At 46.7% G+C, this 16,623-nt stretch overlaps 1 long non-coding RNA gene across 1 annotated transcript in view; it reads left to right on the forward strand.

Moving 5' to 3' along the window:
• LOC125930153 (uncharacterized) overlaps window positions 1-11,166 on the forward strand; it is an 82,772-nt gene extending 71,606 nt beyond the window's left edge. The window contains exons 5-7 of the long non-coding RNA XR_007460087.1: window positions 6,714-6,892; window positions 7,533-7,686; window positions 10,950-11,166. This is a non-coding gene — a long non-coding RNA (uncharacterized LOC125930153). The remainder of the gene's footprint in view (window positions 1-6,713; window positions 6,893-7,532; window positions 7,687-10,949) is intronic.
• Window positions 11,167-16,623: the final 5,457 nt, after the last annotated feature.

Raw genomic sequence — 16,623 nt, forward strand, 5'->3', positions numbered from 1 at the left:
TTCTTCTGGGTTGTGGACTGCTGACTTCTTGCTGCGTCCTCACGTGACGGAAAGCATGAGGGACTCTTGGGGGTCCTCTTGGAAGAACACTAATTCCATCTGTGAGGGTTCCATCCTCATGACCAAGCAGCCCCCCAAAGGCCCCACTTTCTGATACTATCACATTGGGCATTGGGATTTCAGCGTTAAGAGTCTGTTGGGGAGACAAACATTCAGACCGTAACCAGTACAATGAAGAACTTAAAGCAGGGCAAGGGAACGGAGAGTGCCCCTGGGGGAGGGGCACGTAGTGTAGATAAGGTGGACGAGGAAGGACAAAGTGGAACATTCGAGCGGAGACTGAAGGGACATGGGGGACCAGTCCCAGCAGCGGGAACAGCAAGGAATAGGCCACAAGACAGTGGGCCTGGGAAAAGCAAGGTGGCCTCGGAGGCTGGGCAGAGGGTGGGGAGGGGAGGGAGGAGGAATAGGCAGGGGCAGAGAGGGCGGGTTGGCTTTATCCTAAGGTGACGGGATTTTTATGTGGGGGGTGCACGTAACCTGACTTAATTTGGAAAGGTGCATTCCATCTGCTGTGTGCAAGCTCACCGTGGGGAAGCAGGAGCAAACGTAAGCAGGCTCTTAGAGCAATCCGGCAAGAGATGGTGGGGACTTAGTCCGAGATATTAATGGCGGAGGGGTGAGAATTGGTTGGATTTAGTCACGGAGCAACTGCAAGAAAAAATATATATAAAAATAAAGTTACTTAACGTTGACCGAGCCACGCCACGTGCCGGCTGCTACCCTAAACCCTTAATTCTCATACCAACTCTGAAAGAAGGTCTCCTTGCTGCTGGTTAGCATCTGGGGAAACAGAGGCTTATGGAGGTAAGCCCCAAGGCCAAGGCTGCAGTGTGCTAACAGTGCAATTTCACTGAAACCCTGGTTGTCTTGACTCCAGAACACGTGACCTTGGCTTCTGTACTGCACTGTGCTATCCCTGACTGGTCCCTACAGAATGGAGGTGAGGCAGGAGCCACACCAGGGACAGGAGAATGGGCATGGGGTGAGAAGCCAGAGAAGGAGGGAGATGGAGTATAGACAGACAGCTTGGGGTCTGCTCCTCCTGACTCACAGACTGGGGTCTGCAGCCTGTGGTGTGGACGGAAGTGCTCGGGGTCATTCTTTCCAAGGGGTGTGTGAGGTCGGGGCACTTCCCCAGGTATCCAGAGTGGAGGAGAGAGACATTCTCCCCATTTTTGACTTCAGTCAGAGCCCCATGAGGGCTCTGGGGCATGGGATGCCCGGTGGGATGATTCTTGTGGGCCTGAATTTCTAGAAACACTTTGCCTAGGGGCATCTGATGGTGTTCTGAGCTTCTGATTAAGCTCTAGCCAGTGACATTTGAATCATTGGTGTTTGTATGACCTCACAAGCCAGAATATAAAAGTCGTCTCAGGTCACATGGTCACAGTGTCGGGTTGGTATTGGTGGTATAAGATCATGTAAAACTGCAAGGTCAAATCCACACATAAATGTGCCTGGAAAAAAATTTCAAAATCTTTCTCAGACCTTATTCCATTCCGTAGCACCAGAACAGCAGCTAAGGGAGAGGGTTGACATTCAGGCCGGGATCCCCTGTAAACATCTGGGAACACGTGCAAGAGGGTGTTATCAGAACTTAGCCTTCAGCAGTTGAGGATGTGGGAGTGGCTCGGGCTGCCCAGTGAGAACGAGACACCTGTCCTCTCTTACTGCCCTCATGCACTGCACAGTTCTGCTTTTGTTCCAAAGCACCCAAACCTCGAGGAAAAGTCACACATCAGTGCCTCGTGTGGCAGCGTCATCTTATTAGTAACTTGCATTGAGTGTTGCAAAGTGCATTCACCTCCCTGGTGTCGTGTGCCGCTGTCCCCAAATCCTGAAGTAAGCAGCACAGATATTTGTTATTGTTTTGTAGATGAAATCCAGGGCTTTGCAAAGATGCCCAATATCATTAGTCATCAGGGAACCGCAAATCAAAACCACAGCGAGATCCCGCTCACACCCACTGGGCCGGCTGTAAAAACAGCAGCAGCTACAGCAGCAAATAACAAGTGTTGGTGAGAATGTGGGGTAAATTGGATCCCTTATGCATCGGTGGTGGGGTATCAAATTGTGCAGCCACTTTGCGAAACGTTCTGGCACTTTCTCAAAAGGTCACTACAACTACTGTATGATTCAGTATTTCCACCTCTAGGTATGTCTCCAAAGGAATTGAAAGCAGGGACTCACACAGATCCTTGTACGCCCATATTCGTAGCAGCCAAAACGTGGAAACAGTCCATGTGTCCATCAACAGATGAATGGATAAACAGAGTGAGGCATACACACATAATGGAATAACATTCAGCCATAAAAAGCAATAAAATCGTAATACATGCTACAACATGGATGGACTTGGAAAGACATTATGCTAAGTGAAACAGTCCAGACATAGAAGGACAAATATTGTACGATTCTATTTATATGAGGTACCTAGCGTAGGCAAATTCACAGAGACAGGAAATTAAATAGATGTTACCAGGGACTGGGGAGAGAGGAAGGGAGAGTTACTATTTCACGGGCACAAAGGTTTTGTTCGTGATGCAAATGTTTTGGGTATAGGTAATGGTGTTGGCTATACAACATTGTGCATGTATGGAATGCCACTGAATTATCCACTTATGATTGGTTAAATTAATAAATAAATAAATGTGCATTTTGCTCAATTAAAAAAAATCAAGAAAAAGCCCCACACTCTGAGAGTTAAGTATGGGCTGAAAGTCACAGAGTAGTAATGGTGGAGGCTGGCCTCCACCAGCCACGAGGTGGGTCTTTTTTAGAGGCCAGCCGTCTGCACAATGCACTGTACCTCATCAGCTTGAAGGGACCCTCCCTGGTATCCAAACCGTGTGACCACAAAGAGTGGAAGTCTCAGTAATGAGCTCCCTTGGTGGCCTCAGCAGTTAAGTCCCTGGTCGGATGGATCCAGGATGACAGGATCTCATATTGAAACTCGTGTCATGATGAGATTTCGGTTTATAAGTTAATTCTCCTTACAGTCACAGAAGGTACAATTTAAAAATGAGTCCACCTAACTTGCAATGATCCAGAACTCGTATTTTTAAAGAGAAAGCAGGAAATTGGTCAGAAATAAGATCAAGCCCCAGCTTCCCCATCACTTCTTCAAAAAATCGCTATCTTGCTTGTTCTTCCTTGATGGCCCATCTCCAGACACACAGAGCACATCACTTAAAGGCCAGCAGCTTTTGCATGATGCCAAATATATATGCGGATGGGAAGCCGGGAAGGGCAAAAAAATTAATCAGACATAGACGGCCTACTAATTAAAACAATCAGAAACACCAATTTAGAATTAGAAGCTTTGTTTCCTGCCACCTGGAGATGGTTTGGGATGCAGCTTAGGACTATCAGCCAAGGGGATTCTAAGTGTCCTCAAACTCTCTTCTCTCTCTGAACGCCCTTCGTGCGCCACCGCCCACGCCCCCTCCAGTGGTATTTGATGTCGTCATGCTGAAGCAGGACCAACCACTGGACCGGGACGTCTAGTCTTCTGTTACCTGGTGGTGCCTCAGTTTCCAGGTCGTCCCTCCCAGCTCTCCACTTCATCCCACTCCATGGAAAAATCCAGTTGATAAGGGACAGTCCATCTTAGCTGGTTGTCAAAAGTGTCCAAGGAAACTGCTCCATACTTCAGCGTGAGGAACTGCTTGCACAGAGGTGTTAGATGTCACAGGGATGTTTTGTTTTTGAGAAGTGTAGCTTAGTATCTCACATAGGTGACTGTTACTGAGGAATTTTGTTTTTGTTTTTGTTTTAATTTTTTTTTAATGTTTATTTATTTTTGAGACAGAGACAGGGCATGAACGAGGGAGGGTCAGAGAGAGAGGGAGACACAGAATCCAAAGCAGGCTCCAGTCTCTGAGCTGTCAGCACAGAGCCCGACGCGGGGCTCGAACTCACGGACTGTGAGATCATGACCTGAGCCGAAGACGGCCGGTCAACCGACCAAGCCACCCAGGCGCCCCAACGGAGGAGTTTTAAAAGAGGATTTCCCCTCATCTCTCAGGTTTTTCACGTATTCATTCAACAAGCATTTCACAAGTTCCTTGCCTGTGTCGGAAACAGTGTTAGGTGCTGGAGTGATAAATATTACGCCTTTAAAGAAAACTGCTGTCAGTGTAGGGGACAGAGAATGGTGATACATTTTGATTAAAGCTATAATAACGACATAATGTGAACATTTATCGGGACTTTTATTATAGGAGATACTAAATGTCCTTGTCTTTTGCATCCAAGCATCCCCCGCTAGCAGGTAACCTACAGGAGAGCAGAGACCATTGCCCCTGTCTGTGCGGTGCCTCCCTAGTGCCTAGCACCCGACCAGGCAGGTAGAGGGGAATGAATGAATGAATGAATGAACCAAGTCCCTAACATGGTGAATATGGACGGAGCTACGGTTCCATGGGGAGTGAGGACTCTCCATGGCCTGTGCACACGTGCACGTGTTCTGTCAGTCTCCTCTGCTCTAGAAAAAGTCCCCCTTGTCCTGTGGCATCGGCGCTTTGCATTCTATTAGATTATTTTCATTGGCATGCCTTTCCTCTCCAGTTCGTGTCCCTTTGCTTTGCTCCCTTTTGCAGCAACCTCAAAAGTTGTCTACACCCACTGTCTCCAAATTCTCATTTCCCCACTCTCTGTCAAGTTCACTTCGGTCAGCTCTCACTCCGGTCCCCCCACCAAACCTGCTCTTGCAAAGCCCTCCTATGCCCTCTGTGTTGCTGAATCAGTGACTCCTAGTGTCCATTCTGTTTCCATGGTGGCAGTGTTAGACGGGGACGATCTCTCCTTCCTCCTCGACCTGGCTCTGCACGTGGTTTCCACTTTGGCTTCGTTTCTAGCTGCTTATTGGACACTCCTTGTAGTGTGCTGTCCTCTGCTGCTTCCCTCTTTCCTTCTCTGAGTTCTTTTTTTTTTTAATTTTAATGTTTATTTATTTTTGAGAGAGAGAGAGAGAGAGAGAGCGAGCAGGGGAAGGGCAGAGAGGAAGGGAGACACAGAATCCGAAGCAGGTTCCATCCAGCCTGTGAGCTGTCAGCACAGAGCCCGACATGGGGCTCGAACTCACAAACCGCAAAACCATGACCTGAGCTGAAGTCGGACACTTAACTGACTGAGCCACACAGGTGCCCACCTTCTCTGAGTTCTTGAAGATGGCCTGTCCAGAAAACCCCATTCAGCCCTGCCCTAGCCTCTCTCCTGCCGCCTTCAACTCTCTCCATACCCTTTATCCTTCTCTTCTTTTTCCTTTTTGCACACACTTATCAACCTCTAACATGTTACTTAGTTTACTTGTCATTGTGTTTATTTTGCATGGATATCCTGTCCCTCTGCCCCTTGTGGGAGTGTGAGCCCACAAGGGTGGGGGTATTTGTTTCCTTCACTGCTGTATTCCAAGTGTGGGGATCAGTGCCTGGCACGTAATGGGCTCTCAGTAAATAGTTGTTAAGTAGTATTTATTATGAGTAGCCGTTTATTAGTGAATGTTTTCAGATATGGTGATTTTTGCATTTCTAGGTCTCAGATAACATATACTAGGAAAACAAGGATGCCCTGAATCTATTAGAGGCATCAGGGAAGGCTTCACAGGGGACCTGCAATCTGTGCTGAGTCTAAAGGAGCAGAGGAGGAATTCATGGGATGGAGAAGGACTAAGGGAAGGGCAGTCCAGGCTGAAGAAACTGTTTCATGCAGGGAAGAGTTTGAGGCATGCGGGTTAGGGCTGGCATTAGTTTGGCGTGGGCTGGAGGGCAGTGACAGGGGAGGGGCTGAAAGACTGCGTAGCCATTGGCAGGATTCAGATTGGCAGAGCCCCACCCCAGCAACACCAGTGCCCTCCTGACCCTGCCAGCCTCCAAGACCTTCCTTCCCTATGCCGCCTGGGGGGATACCTGAGACCTGGGGGGCACAGAGGAGCCTTTACATTTTTCACTGTCTGGTGTATGCACAGCCTTATGGGCCCCGAGTAATGATGTGTGTAAGAAGCTTCAGGTCCAGGAGGAGAAGGCACAGGCAAGTGGAGTTCCCACACAAAACAGCATGGTGATAACACCTTCAGAGATGGGGAGAGAGACAGACAGAGAGAGAGAGAGAGAGAGAGAGAGAGAGAGAATCCCAAGGGGACATGGGGCTTGATCCCATGACCCTGGGATCGTGACCTGAGCTGAAACCAAGAGTCGGCGCTCAACCACCTGACCAACCAGGTGCCCCAAGAGTGTCCACTTCTAAGTGGAGAGACCAGGGATGACTTCATGGAGGCAGTGTCATTTTGTGTCATTCTTCGTCAAAAATCGGGGGGTGGGGGTGGGGAAGGAAACTCCACCAAAGGATTGTGTAGACACTGCTAGTTGACAGCCTCGAGATGAGCATCGATCAATGCAAGCAATCTATTAATTGCATAAATAACAATGGTTTCTCGGCCAAAAAACCCAGCCCTAGCAGATGTTGTCAAATGTGTCCATTTTGTCCTATAATCTTTAAGTAATCTTTTCATAAAGTACCATCTCAAGTAGAGACCTAATCCGTCCTCCCCCAGTAGGAGGGGAATTATCTTTCTGATGGTATAAGGTAATCCTTTTAGGTGACATGAAACCAACTCTCAGCCTAAATCCCTTCTTTTTCCTCCCCCACAGGTGCCATCATTACTGTTAAGAACTGCATTTAGAAATAAGCAGGAAGACTGGAGGGGTTATTTTGAGCCTCAAATAGTATTAAGTTGGAACCTGAATCTTCTGAAATGACAGCCTGACTTCTGAGTGGCCGTGCTGAGGATCTTGCTGCTCTCCGTCGGAGGGCAGCCTCCGTTTCCTGGGTGAGGAGCCAGGGGTCCTGGCCCACTCCCCAGAGGCTGGACCCTAATAGGCGCTTGGGGCAGTGAGAGGTTAGGTGGGGAAAGCAATTCAAGACAGCCTCAGGGAAGAAAGTATTGGCATTAACGCTTCTTAGAGGTGATGGCAAGAGAGATAATCCACTTACTGGTGTTCTTGGAGGAGAAGGTGGCCCAGGTGGGTGAGGAGGACACACAGCTTACAGAGACCCCTAGTTCAAGTTCTAACTTTGCTGCTTTCCAATTGTGCGGTTTGGGGACATCACTGTATTCCCCTTTTAGAATCTGTAAAACAGGAGCAACGTTAGGAAAGCCCTTTCTTGCAATCCACACGTGGGAGAAAGCTATAGCAGCCGTAAACGAGGACACCCAGGACAGAGAGCTTAAGAGCCACAGACGGTCAGCGTGCTGGTGAGGCCGGGAGCTGAGGGCTCCTAAAACCTGGGGCCCTCTTCCTGTTATACTAAGCAAGTATCCATTTTGCGGGATAGCTTTCTCAGGACAGAACTGACACGAAGAGTTGACTCAACTGTCATTTGCATTCTCTTCCTGGTCATGTCACGCAGACGAGTGCTCCGTAGTGTAATTAGTCCATCTATCATTCTCTCTCTATGCATCCGTCTAGTCACCGGAACAAGATTTACTGAGCACGTGCTATGTGTCTGTCGGGAGTGTGAAGCACTGGGGAGTCAAACAAGAAAGGCTGCTTGTTCAGCCCTCGAGCAACTCACACACCTGTTCCGGAAGCGCACACGGTGCCACGTGATCTTACAAGAGAGGTTCGAATCCAGCTCATCATGAAAGCTATTTTCTTGTTTTCGGGAGGAGGGTACGGAGGAGTTGGGAGGGGCTACAGGGGGGGGGGGCAGTGAAGGGAGGGAGTGATGATAACCGAGAGGGATGGCTCTCAGTAGGTGGGCGCTGATGGGAGTGTGTGCACACGTGTGTGTTCGTGCGTATGTGTGTTTGGGGAGGCAAGGGGCAGAGGAGGGAAGGGCATCCCAGGGGAGCGGTGAGCGCAAACGTACATGGGATCTGCTGCCCTGGTCAGCGTGGCCGGATGGGGTGAGGGCTCCGGCCGTGGGTGGCAGACACACTGGGAAGTTGGCAGGTGCCAGAACGCAGAGGTATCTCATGGCCTCTAAGGGGTTAAACTTTCTCCCGGAGCTCCTTTTAAATCCTTCTAAACAGGGGAGTGACATTATCAGATTTTAGAAAGATAATTCTGGTGGCAGTGTGCGGCACAGATGGGAGGGGGGAGAATTGGAAACAGGGAACCCTGTTCTGCAGAGACTGTGATAATCCAGGCAACGGATGATGAGGGCCCGAGTGAGGGCAGGTGCGTCGGAATGAGGATGAAGTGGATTAGAGAGAGGTTGAAAAAAGAGAGTCAGCCTGGTGACTGATTGGGAGTCGGGGGGGGGGGGGGGGGAAGGGAGGGAGGGGGGGGGGCGGGAAAGCACCCGAGGTGTGTAATTTGGCGGCAGGGTGAACGATGGGGTCATTAATCGGGAACTAGGATGAGAAGGAGATTGGAGGGCGCGAAGAGGGGACAGCATCACGAATCCTGCTTTGGGTCTGTTGAGTCAGGAACTCAGGGAAGAGGTGTGCAGTTGGCAGTTGAAAATGGGTTTAAAGTTTAGGAGAGGAGAGACGTGTATTTTTCATGACACAGATACTTACAAGTGTCTTTTATGTGTCAGGTGGCCTTCCAGCGTCTGGGGATACAGCAGTGATTGTGACAGGCAAGATCTCTACTTTCATGGAGCGTTCATTCCCAAGGAGGGAAAACAAATAAGAAACTAGTGGGCAGATGCAAAATAAGACAGGGTAACGTGACAAAGAATGCCTGGGGGGGGGGTACCTCAGATGGGGTTCAGGGCAGGCATTTCTTAAGAGGTTAGTATTTGAACCAAGATCTGAATAATGAAGAAGGGCCAGCTGTGTGAAGACCTTGGAGGAAAATCAGTCCAGGCAGAGGGAACAGCACATGCAAAGGCTTTGAGGTGAGAACAAACATGGCATGTTCAAGGAAGAGAAAGAAGGCCAGGGTGTTTGGAATGTAGTGGGTGAGGAAATGGAAGGTAAGGCACGAGTTTGGAGAAGTGGTCGGGGGTCAGATCGCACCATAGAATGAATGTGTCGGTCAGATGAGACTAATCTGCATGGTAACAGATCACCTTCAAATCCCAATAGTATATAATAGAGAAGTTGACTTATCACTCACACTATATGTCCACTGTGGATTGGCTGCAAATTTTCTTCACTCGAGGACCCAGGCAGATATGACAGCTCCTACCTGGGACACTGCCCGTTTCCTAGCAGAGGGAAAAGAGAAGGTGGAGGTGTGATGGCCTTCCAGCTTCTGCATGGAAGTGGATGTGCCACTTCTATTGGCCCAAGAAAGTTACATGGTTAAAAGTGATGTCGTCGGGGGTTGGGGATGCATAATCCTTCCACAAGAGGAACAGCAGGAGTTGAGATCAACAATGCAGCCTACCATGTAGGCTATGGTAAGGAGATTAGATTTCATTCCAAGGACTATAGAAAGCCACTAGGGTATTTTTTTTGTTATTTTTTTTTTTTTTAAACAGAGGGTATTGTAGGTTGCCAAGGTAGGCTAAAAAGTAGATCAAGGATGAAAATAGGAGATTTGAGAAGCAGGGCAATCTGGGAAAGTGCGTGTCAGCTACGAGCACATGGCAAGGGAGCTCCTTTAGGGTAGAGCCCTGAAAAGACTATCAGGACAGGACCCTATGACTTGGCCTTGTAGGCTCTCCATGCATATCAGGCACTCGTGGATGGTCTTTGGACAAGGCACCCTGGAATAGCCGTATTCTGCCTACGATCACAGCATTCCTCTCTAGGAGTCTCCTGGAGAAAGATGTAGATGAAGGAAACAGTAAAAGGAAAATAGCACCTAAATGCTAGTGAGAGTGGACCCTGAACCATAATAGAGAGGGCTTTATCAATTAGGCTGGAGGAAACCTACAATGATGGCTTTTGTTCTCTCCTCCTCCCCACGCCACATGCCACAGGAAAAGATTCAATCCCTGGTCATGAATCTTTTTTCTATATGGAAAGGAGAGAGAAGAAGAGGGCAGGATGGGTGGGATGCTCCAGGACGGTGGGCCCCCGGGGCGGGATGCCACTTCTGCCACTGGGGAGAAAAGAGAAAGACAACACAAGACGACAAAGAGCTCCCAGTACAGTGTAGACCGGGAGCGGAGCCCCAGCCCATCTGTAGGGCAGAGCCGCTCCATCCACAGGTGGTCCGGTCCAAACTACCAAAGCGGTGAGTTCGGATCAACCTTCCTCTTCTGCGGGGCGGGCTGAGGAGGGAGTGAATGGGGAGCTTCCCTTCCCTCACATGCTGTCTGTTGCCTGCTCCCTAATCCCTCCACTCCGGGAGGGAGAATGGAGAAAGCGAGTCTGAACAAGAGAACTTTGAGTTTTCAAGGGCTCCTGCCAAAGCTCCCGGTGCTGGTGGCTCCATTGCAGTTACTCAGCGCATGTTTGAAACGCGCCAGGAGGTCGCAGAAGTGGCGGGTGGCGGTGGGGGTGGCGGGAGACACATGGCCAAAATATCCAGGACGATTGACTTTGCTGCCTGGGGGGGTTTCTTTGAACATCAAATCTTGGCTTCTGTTTTTATAAGAGAATGTCACAGCTCTTCAACTAAAATTATAAACGTCTCGTGGGCAGAGCCCATAATTTATACTTCTTTGGGCCTCCACCCTTCCCGGCAAGTCCAGCACAGGCCATTCAGAAGCAAGTTAAATACTTCTATGAGTAAACGAGGGAGTGACTGAATGATTTCCCAGAAGGCTTACCCAGAAACAACACTTGTGATCCGTCTCTCCCACTGGCCACGGTGTCGGTGATGAACTTCGTGCCCATATGAGAATGCAGATGGAGAGAAGGAAATTTATTATGCTGCCAGAGAGGGAAAGCAACAATCTAGGCCTCCTGATTCTCTTCCTGCTGGCTGGGCCCTGTGGCCAACGGTTAGAGAATGACAACGTGTCTCTGCTTCTTCTAGGGCTCAAGGGACCACGACAGGCTCAGGCCATTACCCATGGAACTGGCCAGGGAGAGCCTACCTGTCAAATTGGCTGGAATGTGGCAAGATAAACTCCTGGTGAGTCCTTCTGTGACACCCTAGGGCTTTGGTGACAGAGTTAATTAATCAAGACACCAATGTCAAAATTAAAGTGAGGAGGAAAAGTCAATTAGTGATTGAATAGCTATGAGGAGACAGATTTTAATGAGGTTCCCTCTAATTTGAGCTGTTCCTTAACCCCTCCTCATTAGGCGTGGTCATGCTTCCTTTTTCTGAGTACTTTGGGGGTCAGGAAGAGGGAGGGATGAGGGGTGTCTCTCTAATTTACACTCCGGGGTGCATGGGGAGAGAGTTCTGTGCTGTCTGCAGTATGCCAGGGCCCTATACAGACGTCTGTCACCACCCTGAATTCTTTTCAGCAGGATGATTCATTTTGATTTGCAGTTTACCCCTTCAGCTCCCCTTCATCAGGCTTGGCCAGACTCCTGAGAGGAGATCTGAGCCGAGAGCAGGAGACACGGGTAGGCCAGGAAGGCTGAAGCTGGGCTCTCCAGGGAGACATCTGCCACCAGTCCACCCTCCACAGCCTCCTTCAACTCTATTTGCTTCTACAGGGAGACGGGGAGATTATGATGTTGCACAGGCATTCCAAACCCTTGTCATGGTTAATAAAGGTCTGGCAGGAACCAGAGCTAGGATGGCTTTGCAGGCTCTGGTGTTGGTGACTCGGGGAGGGAAAGTAGGTGTAGCTATTTTTCCGGCTGCCTAGGTGACACTAACGAGCCTGGGGACCAACAGAGAGACGAGACTGAGGGTCTCTGCTTCCTGCACTTACTCAACAGGTTTACTGATCTGGGGCATGTGGACAGTGTGACAGGTAGTGCAAGGTCAAGGGACAGGAAATGGAGCATGAATAGCTAGATGAAATGCTGTGGGGGAAGCTTCTGGCCTGGGGCACCACTGCATTTCCCTGATCTTGACTTGGGCCAGGACTGGGCCCAGAAAATAATACATGTTTACTGTAGGGGCAGCAGACAAGGAAAAAGAAGTTTGACCTTGTCTCACTACCCAGAGACTAACCACTGCTATCTTTTCAGATGTTTTCTGAGTAAATGTATTTAATGTTTTACATTAATTGACATAATGTTTAGCTGTATATCATGATTCCGTCTGGCAGGCATAAATATTTAGGTCATTGGAAAGGCCTATCCCATTTGTTCTTTTCACAAATCAAAATCCAGTCACATTTGCTTTCTAGAAATCAAAAACTATCAGGTAAGACTGAGGTCCTTTTATATACAGGAAAAATTATGAAAATGTAATCATGGGTTTGTTGTGCAATAAAAAAATTTAAACAAAGAAAATGGTGGAAAGATGTAAATGATAAGAGAATAACTGGAGAAAACTTGTTTTTAGAAAAATGCAATATTGCAAAAATATCAAGAAAGAAATGAAAGCTAAAAAATTGAAAACATATTATTTTTTTTGAGGGAGAGAGAAGGGACAAGGGAGGGGTAGAGGGAGAGAGAGAGAATTTTAAGCAGGCTCCACGCCTAGTTCGGAGCCCAACATGGGGTTCGATCTCATGACCGTGAGATCATGAAAAACTGAAATCAAGAGTCGGATGTTTAACCAACTGAGCCACCCAGGCACCCCATGCAAACATTTTAGTTTTTTACTCAAAACAGATTTTTTAATGTTTATTTTTGCGTGAGAGAGAGACAGCATGTGTGCAGGAGGAGCAGAGAGAGAGAGGGAGACAGAGAATCCAAAACAGGCTCCACAATGTCAGTGCAGAGTATGATGTGGGTCTTGAATCCACAAACCATGAGATCATGACCTGAGCCAAAGTCAGGTACTCAACCAACTGAGCCACCCAAGTAGCTCATCCATGCAAACATTTTAAAGGAAAGAAAAATATCAGGATGCAGATAACCAAGCTGAAAAGAGAAAATACTTCTACAGGCCCAACATAAGAATGACTTATCATTATAGTTTTTTTCTTTCTAGTGCTTGTGTCATATGTGTTTTTTCAAGGATGTGAAGGCTTATAGCATAAACATGTCTTCAGCCTGTTATGTAGTCATAGTAATATAACTTTAATGGCTAAAATACATTCTATTAAGTATATTTATTGCACATTATTTAATTATCCAGCTTTGGATTTTGAAGCACTTCAGATTACCCTATTACAAAAATACAATGGTTAACGTTTTTGTGCATGTTACTTTTTGTTATTTTGAATTTTCTTATGAGTATTTGCCTAAATGAAATTGTTGAGTTAAGACGTTTGGACTTTTGGGGCACCTGGGTGGCTCAGTTGGTTAAGCATCTGACTTTGGCTCAGGTCATGATCTCACAGTTCGTGAGTTCGAGTCCCACGTTGGGCTTTGTGCTGACAGCTCAGAGCCTGGAGCCTGCTTCGGATTCTGTGTCTCCCTCTCCTTCACCCCTCCCCCACTCGCACTCTGTCTCTCTCTCTCTCAAAAATAAATAAACATTAAAAAAAAGTTTAAAACATTTGGACTTTTTTTTTAAAATTTTTTTTTAACGTTTATTTTTGAGACAGAGAGAGACAGAGCATGAACGGGGGAGGGTCAGAGAGAGGGAGACACAGAATCTGAAACAGGCTCCAGGCTCTGAGCTGGCAGCACAGCCCGATGCGGGGCCCGAACTCACGGACCGTGAAATCATGACCTGAGCCGAAGTCGGCCGCTTAACCGACTGAGCCACCCAGGCGCCCCAAAACATTTGGACTTTTAATAGTTCTTGATTAATATTCCAAAATTTGCTGTCGAAAATGATCGTCCAATTTACAGGAGTATTGCTTTCATTGCTCCCTCAGCAGCCTAAGATATTATTAAAAAAATTTTTTTATTGAGGTGTAAGTTGTATGAAATGTCCATATTTTAATAGATCAGTTTGGTGAGTTTTGACAATTGTAGACACTTTTAAAACCACCTCTGCCCAGTTATAGAATATTTTCATTACTCAAGAAAATTCTCTTGCCTATTTTGCACTTCATAAAAACAAAAATGATAACAAAGAATTATATATGCTCTAAACTCTATTAATCTGCTGTTACAATTTTTTATATTAAACAGAATTAGTGGTCTTTCAAAGAATTAATTACATGTCCATTTGGTTCTTTTTTTATAGTGTTTCTCTCTCTCCAAATTCCCCATTTGTTCATATGTACTTACTCTGTTTGTTTCACTGTCACTGTCTAGACAATTCTAACATCTGAGCCATCTCCGGGTCTCATTCTATTTACTCTTCGTCCCTTGACCCTATCACGTTTGCTTGTGTCTTATGGTCTCTTAATTCCTTATTTATGTTGGGCACTGTGTGTAAGAAATCACTAGAGACTGAAGTAAAGAATATTTACCCACAGGAAAGGTTGTGTGCCTTCCATGAGACTGCTAATGTGAGAGAAGGAGACATAAGAAGGCTCTGTCTGAACAGGGTATGGATTGGTTGCAGCTTTAGTTTGATCTAGTTCACCACTGGCTTCCGATGTTTTGAGGATGGTACCAAGGCTCTCTTCGTTAGGGCTTGGGCTCTGAGCACCAGTGAGACTCAAGAGATCTTTCTGTGCTGCCCAGTTCTGTTGGAGCTCTCTGAACCATGGAAAGCTTTCTGTCTTTCTGCTTTGCAGCCAGCTGTGGGCTTGAGTTTTAGGGCCTTCCCCCAGATTTCTGCAACTTGAGAGACCTCTCTTCATCCTCTGCTCTGCCTGCTCCATGTCTTGGGAAGGCCACTATGCTGCACTTGGTGGAGACCCTGGCTCCCTTGAAGGGATTTCTCAGCCTTCTGTCTTACCCCCAGTCTACAGCAGGTTGTGTAGTTGGGGAAGATCCTGCATGCCTCAAAGGGAATTCTCTCAGTTCTATCTTGCCCTTTGCCTTTGGTCTATTACCTGTGTACTTGATGGAGACGTCTATGAAAGCTTTGGCATGCAGGTGGGCATACACTTGCTCTATGACCGGGGCTGTTGGAATGCTGATCTGTCACACGAGCTCACACATGCCCGTTAAATGTCGTTACAAGTTGGGCTGATACTTCTTTACCCGAGTTTACGACCGATTCCTCTCCTACCTGTCACTTCATAGATAGAAGCAGCCATGCGTCTCTTCTATCTTAGGAAGAGCTTGTCATTTCTGGAATCTGGTTTATTTAGTTTTTTGTTGTTTTTTGTTTTTTGTGTTTTTTTTTGCATCCTGAGCACTCCGATGATTTTTACAACCACGACTATGAGGCTTGCTTGGCTGGTTCTCAGTGCTAGAGCAGGTTCAACAGTCACTTCAGGCTTTCCACGTCCTAACCAGAAACAGAAGCCCCAGAGGGATTATTTTTCAGTTTGAGATAATTTAAGAGAGGGAAATGGGAACTCAGTGCTTTAATTTATATTTTTTATTCTCTGGCAACTGAACATCTCAAATCCTTGTTTGCTTGTTATATCACTTCTTTTGTGAGTGTCTTTTGCCCTTTTAGTGTCTTAATGTGTTTCTGACCCATATACAGAGGTCTTAAATACTAAATATAGTGCCTCTTTGTTACATTTGTTGCGGTATTTTTTGTCTGCCATTTGCTTTTATGGGTTACATTCTATTTTGTAGTCAAATTTATAGGTCTTCCTCTTTTTTCTTTTTTATTCCTTGTATTGCTTGTGAGCCTATAAAGTTATCTTTCCTATAGACATTTGGAAAATAGTCAATTCTATTTTTCTGAGATTTTGATGTTTAAAAAAACCCCACATTTGACTCTTCCACTCAACTGGAATTTATTTTAGTGCATAATATAAAGCGAGATTCTGAAATTACTGTTTCTCCAAATTGCTAGTTAATTGTCCCGACACCATTTATTGGGTAATCCTTTCTTTCCATCATTGAGCTGTAATGAATCTTACATCTTTGTACATAATCGGGTCCATTTCAGTGCCATCTGTTCTATTACAGTGATCTCTCAGTCTGGTCTTGGGCAAATCCAGATGAGTTTTTGAATCTGCACAGCTAAGGAGCTAACTGTGGTCTTGATATAGCTTCCTCAGGGGCTGGGAGAACCAATTCTCTCTGAAAGCGTCTGATGACAATTATATAACTTGTATTTATTTACTTATTTCATTGCTTAATTATTAAATTCCCGAGAATTAAAGCTCTTTAAAGGCTGTGATTATCTTTGACAAGGTTAAATGCTACCTGAGCCCTGTTTTCCTGGAAAACAGCAATGGTCAAGAAGTCCCCCGCTCCTTTGTGTTCCTGGAAATGCTGATTGCAAAGCAGCAGACTGCCCAGTGTGAGCTGTCTAAGACTCAGGGGTAAACTCCTATTAACTTAAGACAAGGCCAGACACAGACCCTCCAAATTCCCATTCTTTGTCTCATAAATGTTTAGTTCTACTCTTTGTTTCTGATGAATGTGGAGAAGATACCCATTCAGTTGCCTTGGCCAAACTTTAGTTAGGTTTTTTTCTCCACCCCACCCTCCACAACCCTGAACCTTGAATTTCAACCCATGCTCAGGCTGAGCCATTAATGGAATATGGAGTCCCTCCTTCACAACGCCTCCTGAAAATAGGCTGACCACAAAGAAAAACAGTCCCTCCTCAACTATCTGATCACACTCCTTGCACATTCTGTCCCCCACCCCCAATT

This window comes from Panthera uncia, chromosome A2 (assembly GCF_023721935.1).
Source record: "Panthera uncia isolate 11264 chromosome A2, Puncia_PCG_1.0, whole genome shotgun sequence".
Lineage (NCBI taxonomy): Eukaryota > Metazoa > Chordata > Mammalia > Carnivora > Felidae > Panthera > Panthera uncia.